Source organism: Engystomops pustulosus, chromosome 8 (assembly GCF_040894005.1).
Source record: "Engystomops pustulosus chromosome 8, aEngPut4.maternal, whole genome shotgun sequence".
NCBI classification, from domain to species: domain Eukaryota; kingdom Metazoa; phylum Chordata; class Amphibia; order Anura; family Leptodactylidae; genus Engystomops; species Engystomops pustulosus.
Window position 1 is genome coordinate 88,462,412 of NC_092418.1, and position 7,812 is coordinate 88,470,223.

Sequence of the window (7,812 nt, forward strand, 5' to 3'; positions counted from 1 at the left end):
AACGCGATGCAGATTCATTTTTTTAAATGTGAAAGTGCTTACATGTGTCTCCTGTATAATACGCTGCCCTTATCTGTTCCACGCAGGTTACAGTCTCGGTTATTGCCAGCTTCTTTGAGGAAACTGAAAGAAGCATTGACTTGGAGTGAAGATTTTATCAGCCTCCGGGATGCTCGCTATCAGGAGACGTTTCCTCATTGTCCCCTGACAGTTCCTGAGTCGAAAGACCTGCTAATCAAGCGTCTTAACATGGCCTCTATTATTCCAATGACATATACTAGGTCAAAATTATTTAAAGGGATACTCCATGCACTGGTGTAACTTGAAACTGTTGGACACCATTGTGTAATCTGTAGCAGACCACACAGCTATGGTTCCCATAAGGTTCCCAGATCCAGGTGTGGCTTATATAGCGAGGCAGAGCTGCAGGGGGGGGGGGGGCGGCAGCATGAACCAATGATGTGCAAGGAGGTGTGTCCCAGACTACCTTAGATTCTCTGTAGACATTTTAGTTAACTGCAAGGAGGATATTTTATAAGAGCTGGACTGCAATTGATCAGATTTTGATAACTTATCCTATGGATAGACCATCTATATCTAAAAGGTGCAATACAACCTACCAAAAGCAACCAAACACCAGTCTCTTGGTATAATATATCAGAAAATGTATGTATTTCCTGAAAAACTCTCTCCAGCATATGCTGCGAAAGAGAAAAATTATAAAATTTGAAAAGGTGGTACCAACCGTACTACATGCATTTTACTCTGCAGTTTCAGACATGTGTTGGTGCTGTCAAAACTCTAGAGCAGTGATGGAGAACCTTTTAGAGATCGAGTACCCAAAGTGAGACTAGCTTTTCCCAAAGTGCCAACACGGCAATTTAGGCAGTAACAAACTTATTGCTACCAGAATCTTTGAGCTCTAATCCTACACTGTCCACACCTTTTCATTCTTTGAACAGGACCAAGCAGCACAGGATGGGTCACTTTACAATAGCAGGGCACTACTTGGACTGCCTGAGACTGCAGGAAGATGCCATGTCTGGCAAACTCTGTACCTGGGAGACAGCCTGTGTGCCCACAGAGATGCCTCCGAGAGCCATCTCTGGCACCAGTGCCATAGGTTCGCCACCACTGCTCTAGAGGAACAATGCTGTCGGACTGTGCACGTTCTTTATGGCTAAAACGTCTTCTCTTTAAAAAGTGTCTGCACTGGGATTGTGTCGCACGTGACCCTTTTGTTGCGCAGCTTCCATGCGACACAAATTAGGGGGTCTGCCGTCGGACGATCCGACTGATTCAGACAGAGCACAGCATTTTTCAAATTTTGTTGCACGTCCTATATTAAAGGTGCACCACAAAAAAAGATGGGACACACTCATGAATTCTGGTGCACGATCTAAGAGAATTGCACATGCAGCATTATAGAAGGACAATGCACTTTTAGTGAACTCTAGTGACTTTATAAGTAAATGTGCCCCAAAGTGTTTGCTACATTGGTGTCGGCCCAGATCGGCCTCCTATCCATCCTCCCAGGTACTCTTCGGTCTCAGTCTGGCCAAATAGGAAGTGGCAGAAAAGATTCAAAGACAATGGGGCAAATTTACTTACCTGGTCCTGTCGCGATCCCCGGTTCGGACGGTCCGACGAAGATTAAGTCCAGCGCGATTGACGAAGTTCGTGCGCCCAAGTTCCTGTATCTGTCGCTTGTAAGTGCTTGTCTTGCGACACAATTCTAAATGTTAAATCCTGCGCGTTGTACGAATCCGTCGGGTTGTCTGACGGCCCGCCCCTCGATTTGTGTCATGTGCAAGCCGGTGCCGATGCGCAAAAATCCGATCGCGTGCGCCAAAATCCCCTGTTAAATGCGCCGCAAACGGAAATCGTCGAAAATGTGCTCCGCGTACCCTTAGTAAATGAGCCCCAATGTTATTGGTTAGGAAATAATCTTATCTATGCCTACGCAGATATAACCAAGCAGCCCAATGATCTAATAATAATTCTGTCCTAATCTATACAGCAAATCTGACAAGTGAGTAGACAGGAAGCATCACATTTTTAATTTTTAGGGGAGATTTATAAAAAGTATCTGAGAGCTGGTCTGTTCTATTTGCCAATAGCAACCAATCAAAGCTCAACTTTCATTTTCCCACAGCAGTTTATAGAATGAAAGCGGAGCTCTGATTGGTTTCCATGGGCAACTAAAGCACTTTTACCTCATGAACTTCTCATAAATCTCAGCTCTGATTGGTTTCCATGGGCAACTAGAACAGTTTTACCTCAGAAACTTCTGATAAGTCTCCCCCAATGTGTTTTTTAATGCCTTATTTAAAGCCACAGAATAAGAAAATGTGTTTATAATAAAAATATAGGGCCACATTTATCATATGTTGGCGCTAAATGTGCCAATGTATGATAGGGCCCCAGATCCCCAGATACACGGCCTCCTAATAAAGCTGGGGGGGCAGCACCAGTCTGACCTGGCGTAGAATTGCACCCTAGCTTGTGCCCCATACCAGCACACATAATAAATAATTTCCTGATTATCCCTTTAATATTCCAGTCAATGGCACCTCTCCGTAGTGACTGCTCCTCGTCTCTCACATGTCCAGCTTAATAGCAAGCCGTATAACCATCAGCGATACCTCGATATTCTATTAAACCGTTGTTTTCATTACCTTCTCTACAAATGCCCATCTATCTATCCAGATCATCTATTTCATCTACAACCGGAAGGAGAAGATTCCATTGTATAGACAGCTGAAATGAGAATTTGCCCATAAAGAATATTCGCCTCTTATGAGGAGCCATCATTCTGACATATAAAACTACATTGATGTTTTTAAAGAGATTACAGATATTGTGACTGTATGATAAAAAATGTAACTATGACAAATGATCTGGTCATTGCCCAGTGTGAAACATAATTGAAGGTATAAAACTTTATAGAGCATGTACTTGATGTAGTGCCAGTAGCAACATGGGAAAGACAGGGACTGTGTCACGCGCACACACGTACGGTAGTATCAGAGCAGTGAGCTGTACCGCGGATCAGCGCATATACATGGCCGTCACATTGTGATATCTAATGTACAGATTTATATATCTCGTGACATCTCACACTTTTATAGAAATAACTACATCTATAGATTAGTAATGATATAAGTCAGTAGACTCTAGTTGCATAATATAAAGTGATGCTTCTCGTATTCTATGGTCTATGTCTTGTCCATTTACACCTCAACTGCATGCCATGATTATATACCGCATAATGGGGCTCATTTACTAAGGGCCCCGCGGACTGAACTTTCGTTGGACATCCCGACGATTTCCATTTTGTGCCGCTGGGACCGGGATTTAAAGGGCATTTTTGGCCATGCGATCAGATTTTGGCGCAGGCTTTCATGCAACACAAATCGGGGGGCGGGCAGTTGGACGATCCGACGAATTCGGACAAACCGCGGGATTTAACTTCAAACTTGTGTCGCAAGCCAAGTACTTACATGCACCAGGAAGAAAAAGGTGGATTCCGTGGGACCTGAGCGGGGACGCGACACATGCAGGATATCGGGCGCACAATCTCAGTGAATCGCGGCACAGTGCATTCTGGACGGACAATGCAAATTCGGGAACTCTGATGGACCGGGTAAGTAAATGTCCCCCAATGATTGCTTAAAAAGACATATGCACAACCAACAGGGAAGAGTTCATACAAATGTAAATCAGGGGCAGGGCTTAGATTATACCGCTAATTAGAATGTCGGAGGTAGAGGTATAATTTGAGGATTCTGGGCCTCTGTGCAAAGTCTGTAATAGCTTACAGCCATAATTTAGTATTTATGGTACTGGTCTCTTTGTATGGGGAGGAGTTGCATTGTGGCGCCCCTAAGGGACGGGAAAAGACTGTACCCCCTCTACCCCCAAACTCTGTACTAGCCAATAACTATAATGCATTATTTATGGTACTGATCTCATAGTATGGAGGAGGAGATATCTTATGTGGGCCTGGAACAGACTGCACCCTCTGCATCCCCTCTGTACCCAAAAATCTATATTACCCCTATATGAGGAAGAGGCACCTGGGTTCCTAAGTGCCTGCATAAGACTGCACCCTCCCCCCCTCCTCCTCTTCGCTCTGCCATAGACTCCGACTATAATGAATTATTTATGGTCCAAACTCTGAACTACCCCAAAACCATAATGCATTATTTATGGTATTGGTCTCATAGCATGGGAAGGAGATGTGGCCTATGATTGATTCTATGTGGACATAACTGTCAAGAATACTCCTACAGCTAGTACAGTACAATGGGTGGATACTATGGGGCACATTTAAAATACTATGGGACTAAGTGTACCAGTGTATGATGGTGCCCCCGACACCCAGCGACACCCAGACTCTGAGCAGACAGCAGAGTCGCGCTGATCTTCACTCCCAGCACACTTCTACACCAGGTCCTAGCAGCCATAGAATTGCACCTTAGCCTGCACCTAAAAGCCTGCCCCTGAGCAGCCCGCTAACCCTACACCCCTCTACACCCATTTGGAAGGGTAGTGTAATTCCTGGCCGTGTGCTTATATGCCAGAAATATGCCAGAAAACTGTCCCCAGTGGCGGATAAAGACTGCTATTGGCCATGGGCTGTATGAATATGATAGTTCCAACAAGTCAGGAATTCTCTTCCTTCATATGGCACCAGAATTAAGCTTTAGGACCTTTGGAGGACCTTCAAAGGTCCTGAAATAGCTTGTGCGTACATGTGTATTGAGAGCAGGAACAGATGTATTAAGATTTCATGGGTGTAGGTCTTTTTCAGTTTAAAAATGGCTTGGGCCCCGGGTTACCGCCCCAACTGCCTATATTATAATCCACTACTGACTGTCCCACAAGCCCTGATAAATGTTGTTCTTGTGGTCAACAAGGTACAAAGTATTTTCTTCTAGAGGCCCGCTGGAGACAGTGGCGGGGTTGAAGAAAGAAAACCGCACGAAGGGAGTTCTGAACAGTGGTCTAATCCTGTCAGAGGTTCGAGTGCTATACAAATCGTGGTTAGACGTTGCCCTTCCCGCCACAGTGAAAGCAGGGATATATCCCAAAAAAAGGAACAAAAGGTACAAAGTAGATAGATAGATTAAGGATCAGAACCTTAAGTGCTCCCTTCAGCAGCACATATACAAAACTGGAACTATACAGAGAAAATTGGAACGATACATTAGCATGGTCCCTGCGCAAAGATGACACATAAATTTATGAAGCTATGGAAATGGTTAGGATGGTTGTAGGGGTTATGGAGGAGGCCATATTTTTTCTGGTGCAAACTATTATACTGAAGATCGTCCCATAGCAGACTATTATACAGGAGACCCACAAAGCAGACTGTTACACTGTTGACCGCCCATAGCAGATACTAATATTGGAGACCCCCATAGAAGACTATAAAACTTCATGTGAAACTACAACTCCCAACATGAACGTTTACGTGCAGTTCCAGCTGAAGGATTCTGACCCCTGCTTTACCTGATAGATGACTCTGCTGCCACAGACCAAACACACCTGTTAGATTATTGGAATCTGAAATATTGGATGGAATTTTTCAGTATTTTATGTTTTATGGGGAAGTTTTCTATAAATATATTTCATTTTCTTGCCGTCGCCTGATATGATCATGCGCATAAGCTAAACATGGGATAAATTATCCGTACATGAAACACTTTGTGCGGCTTTTAGGTTTCCTTGTATTCATGCCAATCAAATATATGATCCATAAATATGTTTTTCGCTTTATGTCCCATTAATAAAATAAAAGCCATGTTTTACCCAACTACAACTGACTTTAACATAGGCAACAATTGTTTTTAATAATGTATCTCCAAATCCAGATGTAAAGCTTCTGAGTATCTGGAGCCTCCGTCTGGATGGATTTACAGGGGCCGCTCCATAATCCACAATACTTAAGACACTAAATTATCTCCCATTTGCTCTCTCTTCTTCACTGCAGCAGTAAATTACAGACGTGTAAATCAGAAGCTATCACTGGGTAGAAATGTTTTACACATGTGGAGACGTTGTGGTATGTTGGAAACTCCAGACATTGATGGTTGATGGAAGGAGAAAACACTTCTGAAGCTCCGGTCACTTAATGGAATGGACTGTATCCAGTGCAATTACGGATCCATCCAAGATAATGCAGGAAGGTAGATGGAGAAGTATAGGAAGCTGCATATAGACTGTATAAAGGAATATATATTAAGTGTAACGTGTTACGGATTATCATCCGCTTCTAATACTCCCACTGTTAACATTCCTTTAGAAACCAGGATACCCCTGAGATAGAAAGGTTAAACAGGCAATAAAATTCACCTCTGGACTTTTTTCTTTGAACTTTCTGTTGGTAATATAATCTTCTATCCAAAATTCCTTTAACCTTCTTTCTTCAGAGGGTTAGAATTCCAAGTCGGGAAAATCAGTATTGATCACATTGGGATCATTGGATAAACGTGTATTCTCACACAGTCCAATGGCAAGGTCATGTGATGGGAAAGAGGTAATATTTTGTCTCGACCCCCTTCGACCCTAATAGAGTCATCTATATTATATTTAACTTGATAAGGTTTCCTGTTCATCACCGGGAGCCGCAGGGCAAGTGACCCTGGGCAGCGGGAATCGGGACTTCCTGTGACGCCCCGTGTCCTGATACCTACCAGCAAATGTGGGGTGCGTGCAGACATTATTTTATGCGCCCCTCTAACCACTGATGATATTGGTTATCACAGAGGGGGGAGCAGACAGTAAAAACTAGACAGCACTGTCCCTAACCCAGAAGCCAACGTGATGTCAGAGGATGTCCCAAGTCCTACTTCCAGGGGGCCATGTGTCCTGTGACATCCAGAGACAAACAAGAAACATTCTCAGGGTAAGTTTAATATGGCAGACCCTTATACTTTCCCTTTTGATGTTTCCTATAAGTGGCCAGCCCCTTTAACATCTTCTGGTCAATGACCTTTTTGAGTGGGAAGGGGGGCCCCATTCAGAATCCTGGTATGGGGCCCTGCCTCTCCTAGTTCCGTCCATAGATAGATAGATAGATAGATAGAGTTGAGGGATAGATATGGAAGCTATAGATCGATGTATTGAAAGTGAAAGTAAAGTGTCTGTAACTGTAATGGTCACTGTCATCCGTTATGGTTAGTTGTGTTACCATTTATATACCATCCGTTATCTTTTTGGTAAATAAATGGAAAAACCTGAAGTTAGTGTGAACTGAGCCTATAGCCAGTCCTAGCACTATGCATTGCCTGTGCTGTGTTATTACATTATTACACAATGTATACATGTAATATATGGTCCTAGAAACTTACAACAAAGGGTCTCAGCTGGCATTTAAAAAGCCAGTAAAATCCAGACACAAGGGGATGACAAACATTTTATAGCCCGCCATAAAATCCCATTAAATAATGCATTTTGCCAAAGATCATAAAAAGCTGATAAACCTAAATAGGATGTTAATGTTTTCTAACAAGCCTTTAATATTTAGAAGACACTAAAACAAACGCTCAATAAAAGATGGTGACTGGTAAATAAGGGTTTTTTTTCCTAAGAAGGTGATATATTCAGCCATTTATAACTAAATAGGGTGTTACAAGGGTTAAGTGATTGAGTGGGTCATATATTATGGGTCTATACATGTGAGTCGATACATGTGGTGGAAAGTGAAGGGTCTGGAGAAGACAATTTTGAGAACATTTACAGTTGTCATTATAGAAAAAAAAACTTCATAAGATTTAACATAATAACTAACTAATAACTGATATA

The 7,812-nt window shown here is 42.7% G+C and overlaps 1 pseudogene; it reads left to right on the forward strand.

The window, feature by feature from the left end:
* The first annotated feature begins 5,150 nt into the window (after positions 1-5,150).
* On the forward strand, positions 5,151-5,269 carry LOC140076341 (U6 spliceosomal RNA; annotated as a pseudogene).
* Positions 5,270-7,812: the final 2,543 nt, after the last annotated feature.